The sequence below is a fragment of the Gopherus evgoodei genome, chromosome 3, assembly GCF_007399415.2.
Source record: "Gopherus evgoodei ecotype Sinaloan lineage chromosome 3, rGopEvg1_v1.p, whole genome shotgun sequence".
NCBI classification, from domain to species: domain Eukaryota; kingdom Metazoa; phylum Chordata; order Testudines; family Testudinidae; genus Gopherus; species Gopherus evgoodei.
In genome coordinates, this window is record NC_044324.1 from 195,952,506 (window position 1) to 195,958,505 (window position 6,000).

Here is a 6,000-nt window from a genome sequence, read left to right on the forward strand (position 1 = left end):
TTTGTCCCTCAGAGGGACTGTGGGGTATCCCACCGCCTCACTACATGCAGTAAATGGAATTTCTTTATTCCTAAACCATACCTAATTCATGGCTTTCAGATCTAGAATACTGACAGTAGCTGAGTCACTTGGTACTTTGTTCTTTTTATGGCTAAGTTTTTCCTTGTGTTTAACCAAATTGCTCCTGGCTGCTTATTATTTCTTGTTCTGTCCTTGATGACAATGTGACAGTAATTTTTCATGTACCTGCTGTTACTTCCTCTTTTTAATCAAACAGACCTAGTTTAGTATTATGTTTTTGATGCCATTTTTATACACACACTACTGTGTGCTTGTGTATATGACTAGAATACCAGTTATGATTAGTTGACCTTGAACTGTTCTATCTGAAGAATATTTCTCTTCCTTATATACTGTAGTCTCTCCTCCTTGCACCTTCAGAATTGGATCCACCTATTTGCCATATGTACTAATTTCTCCTGAGCTTTGAGTCTGAATTTTGTAGACCAAAATGTTGGGTTTAGAATAAGCTTTCATTTTGATTAAATGTTGGTTTTTAACTTACTTTCTTTTAAAATCCTTTCTTTCAAGGTTTTCACCTTTATATACAATTTTTACAAATGAAATTCTTAAAACTTTGAAACAGCTTCCTCTTGAGGTAAGCTAGCTAAAATAGCCATCACTTGCAGTTTAAAGAGCCAAATTCTTCTCTCAGATCTGAAAGGTAGAACTTTGATCCTCTCCTATCACTACAGCAATAGTAATTTCAGTGCCCCCCTACATCAGTAGAGGAGAAAATGTAAATACTGAGATCTGCTGTACATATCTCAGAAAAAACTTAAACAATTTTTGTACTCATTCCTTAAACTCGAAGAGCATAACACAAGAAAATTGATTTAGGGGCTTGTCTCCTATATCATCGGAATACCATAATGATTACACTTGTGTGTGTGTGCGCACGTGTGTGTATGTACAGAATATATTGGATATTTTTGTAAGCCTTTGAGACTTCCTCAATTAATCAGGCATATCTTTTTTAAAAAAAACCTAGGTTTATATGCATTTTAGAAAATGAGCATATTTTGCTTATTGTTTTTACTTGATAGTGGACAGGTGGTCTCTTCTTTCTGACTCTTCTAAGTCATGGCAAAATTCTTCCATGAAAAGCATCAAATATTAATGGTTCCAGAGGGCAGGCATGTATAATAAAATGCGCAATTATATATTTTAGGTTTTTGTTAATACTAGTATGGAGGACAGAGCAAAGAAATAGTGTAAATGTAGTGTATGACACTTCCTCATACTTGGGTGTAGTAGCAGAGTAACATTTTTGCCCTAGTAGTACAGAAAGTATTAGTTAATATGCTGCAGCTGTGCAGATTTTCATCTCTGATAAAACTTAGGTGGAGAGGTATTTGCTGATGATTGTCAACAATCAAATGAATTATAGATGATGTTGGTAAACAAATGCTGCCTTGATGAATGATGAGTTGGCTATAATATGGCAGGACTGCTAAGTCATTCAAATTAAACCCATTACAGTAAAATAATCACCATCTATTACCTTTAATGCCATGAACTGACAACCTAGTTAAGGCAGCTGATGGTGTCAGCAAAATGATTTGTTGGACCTCATGTCCAATGACAATAAATCAATGAACAGTAGCAATAAAACAATATATTTTCATTTTTCTTGACATTCAATTACAGAGTGTGTATACTGACTTATTCTTATACACTAAGGCCTGGTCTACACTATGGGGTTAGGTCGAATTTAACCGCATTAGGTTGATTTTAAAATGAATGTGTCCACACAACCAAACTCATTCCATCAACTTAAAGGGCTCTTAAAATCAACTTCTGTACTCCTCCCAAGATGAGGGGATTAGTGCTAAAATCGACCTTGCTGGGTCAAATTTGGGGATGTGCAGATGCAAATCAATGGTACTGGTCTCTGGAAGCTATCCCAGAGTGCTCCAATGTGATCATTCTGGACAGCACTTTGAACTCCAATGCACTAGTCAGGTACGCAGGAAAAGCTCCGGGAACTTTTGAATTTAATTTCCTGCTTGGTCAGCATGGTGAACTCAGCAGCACTGGTGACCATGTAGTCCCCCCCAGAATCATAGAATGTTTCTATGCTCTCCCTATCATCTCCGTCCCTGAGGTTATCACAGATTAGAAGGTGAAAAAAATGCACTCGCGATGACATGTTTTCCGAGCTCATGCCATCCTACCACACTGATAGGGCACAGCTTAATGCATGGAAGCATTCAGTGGCAGAGGCCAGGAAAGAATTAAGTAAGCGTGAAGAGCAGAGGCAGGACGCGATGCTGAGGAAAGCCAGCAAGAGCACAGACCCCCGCTGCACCCACTGTATAACTGCCTACCCTCATCCCCATGTTCCATAGCCTCCTCATCCAGATGCCCAAGAACGCAGGGGGGAGGCTCCAGGCACCCAGCCACTCCACTCCAGAGGATGGCCCAAGCAACAGAAGGCTATAATTCAAAGAGTTTGATTTTTAGTGTGGCTAAAATAAGCAATGTGGCTGTGTACTTCCCTCCTCCCCCACCTCATCCGTGCTACCTTGTTCGTTATCTCATTTTTTTAAAATTAATAAAGAAAGAATGCATGGTTTCAAAACAATAGTTACTTTATTTCGAAGGGGGGAGGGTAGTTGGCTTACAGGGAATTAAAATCAACAAAGGGGGCGGGTTTGCATCAAGGAGAAACACACACAACTGTCACATTGTAGCCTGGCCAGTCATGAAATTGGTTTTCCAAGTCTCTCTGATGTGCAGCGCACCTTGCTGTGCTCTTCTAGTCACCCTGGTGTCTGGCTGCTCAAAATTGGATGCCAGGCGATTTGCCTCAACCTCCCACTCCACCACAAACATCTCCCCTTACTCTCTCAGATATTATGGAGCACACAGCAAGCAACAATAACAATAGGAATGTTGGTTGCAGTGAGGTCTGATCTAGTTAGCAAACAGCACCAGTGAGCTTTTAAAGTGCGTGATGGTGAGTTGAGTGGACTCCATGCTTGCCATGGTATGGTGTCTGCATGGGTAATCCAGGAAAAAAGGCACAAAACAATTGACAGCTCTTGCTTTCACGGAGAGAGGGGTGACTGACAGCATGTACCTAAAACCACACGTGACAATGTTTTTGCCCCGTCAGGCATTGGGAGCTTAACCCAGAATTCCAATGGGCAGCGGAGACTGCGGGAACTGTGGGATAGCTACCCACTGTGTATCGTTCTGTAAACTGATGCTAGACATGGTAGTGAGGACGCACTCCGCTGACTTAATGCGCTTAGTGAGGACATACACAATTGACTGTATAAAATTGATTTCTAAAAATTCACTTCTATAAAATCAATTTAATTTTGTAGTGTAGACATACCCTAACACTGATATGGCAGGATTCAGCAACTAACCACCAGCAACTAACATTTGGGGTAGAGGAAAATTCTCCCTGGCCATCATGTTTTTTTCAGCTGTATCTGCTATTTCTTAATCTGAAAACCTCAGTGATAGTGGGTTGCACTCCTGGTTCTTCTTGTTGTTAGTAAAGTCTATAATGTGGCTTACAGGTTGGCAGATAAAAAGCTTTTCAGTTCACCTTTCAGCTAAGACCCAAGTTCAGGCTTCTGTGTAGCTCATGAATGAACAGTTGTTGACATTGATAACACTGAAAACTAGCAGGAAGTTGCAGTCCTTTCATTGTTTTGATAACATGAAGGGAAATGCAGAACTCTGAATTCCAATCTTGGTAGGCAAGCAAAGGAGGACAGTACAGTTATGCTATCTTATTTTAGAATGTATATTGAACTGTAATTACCCAGCCTATACACACGTGCTCTTACATCCAAATACTGATCCTATTGAAGTAAAAAACACACCCATCAAAACTGATGAAAGACAAACCAGCCCCTTAATGACTTGTGACCTGAAAAGTATATTTATGTAAAGTGCTTTGTAATTTCAGAATGACAATAGACACATTTTAAACACAATCTTTTTACCAAAAGAAAGGCTTTTAGTATTATAACTGCTCCTTCTCTAACTCCCTTTCTCTGTTTTGTTTAAAAACCATACACAGAAAGGGAACACCATACCATTAAATATGACAAGCCTTTTATAGACACAGGCTGATGAGAAGGGGAGTGGGCTGAAAAATCAGCAAAGGCTGTGGACCCACTGTACAGAACTCACCAATCATTGGTGCATACGCTGAACAATTGTTAGGACTTCACTCTTAAATTCCTAGGAGATTATCTGCAGAAGCAGATATTTCATATGCATGTGAAGATGGGAATTTAAGACCTATGGCATTTGTTTCCAGAACAGTACCAAAGACTTAGCAGAATTTCTGTGATAGAAAAAGAGCCATAGGCATTACTTGTAAGTTGGTTAAAATTCATGAGTACCTTGACAAAATCACCTTGATCAATTACAAGCCCACAGTACAGATGCTGTATCCAAAGGGCAGAATCTCACCTCTGCAAGCAAGTGGGATGCAGAGGTGGGCCTTAATCTTATACTTACATCAGTAAAACAGACATTCTCAATGGGGGAGGAGGGTTATGGCCAGCCTGCCCTTCCCACACTGGTAAATGAGAGACTTCAGGTAGATTAGGGGGCTGCAGAGGGTCCCAGTATGGAACCATTGGAGTATATCATGTACAAGCATTCAGAGGAGCATGCTAATATTGATGCATGACATCTATTGTCTCTGAAATAAAGTAACATTTTTGTACAGAATCTTTCCTAGAAGAGTTTCCTATTGCAGGCTGAGATAGTACTGTAAAATAAACACTTTCCATATGTGTCATGGTATAATTCCCCACTCTGAACCTTAGCGTCCAAAAGATGGGGTACCAGCATGAATTCCTCTAAGCTCGATTACCAGTTTAGTTCTTGTAGCGCTGCCACCAACCAGGAATTCCAGTGCCTGGTACACTCTGGTCCCCCCCACAAAAAAACCTTGCGCGGGGACCCCCAAGACCCAGTCCCTCTGGATCTTAACACAAGGAAAGTAAACCCTTTCCCTTACCATTGCCTTTCCCAGGCTTCCCCTCCCTGGGTTAGCATGGAAGATCACTGATTCAAACTCCTTGAATCTTAAAACAGAGAGGAAAATCCACCTTCCCCTCTCCTTCTCTCTCCACCTCCCAGACTCTCCCTGAGAGAGAAAATAATCCTAACACAGAGAGAAATTAACCTTTCTTTCCCCCTTCCCTCCTTTCTCCCCACCAATTCCCTGGTGGATCCAGACCCAGTCCCCTGGGGTCTCACCAGAATAAAAAAAAAACAATCAGGTTCTTAAACAAGAAAAGCTTTTAATTAAAGAAAGAAAAAACAGTAAAAATTATCTTTGTAAATTTCAGATGGAATATGTTACAGGGTCTTTCAGCTATAGACACTGGGCATATCCTCCGAGCCTAAATATACAAGTACAAATTAAAATCCTTTCAGCAAAATACAAATTTGAACTCCTTCCAGCCAAATACACATTTGAACTCCTCCCAGCCAAATATACATTTGCAAATAAAGAAAACAAACATAAGCCTAGCTCGCCTTATCTACCTAGTACTCACTATTCTGGACATATAAGAGCCTGTATCAGAGAGATTGGAGAGAAACCTGGTTGCACGTCTGGTCCTTCTGAGCCCCCAGAGTGAACAACAACCAAAATCTAACAGCACACACACAATCTTCCCTCCTTCAAGATTTGAAAATATCCTGTCCCCTGATTGGTCCTCTGGTCAGGTGACAGCCTGGCTCACTGATCTTGTTAACCCTTTACAGGCAAAAGAGAGATGAAGTACTTCTGTTCTATTAACTCTTACTTATCTGTTTATGACAATATGGCTTATCATATAGCAGATGAGACCTCTTCCTTATTTCTTTCTAAAAATGGAGATGTCAGTAGAGAATGACTGGTTCTCATTGGGCATATTGGTAGTTGTTTCAAAAAGCTGAACATCACTAAGG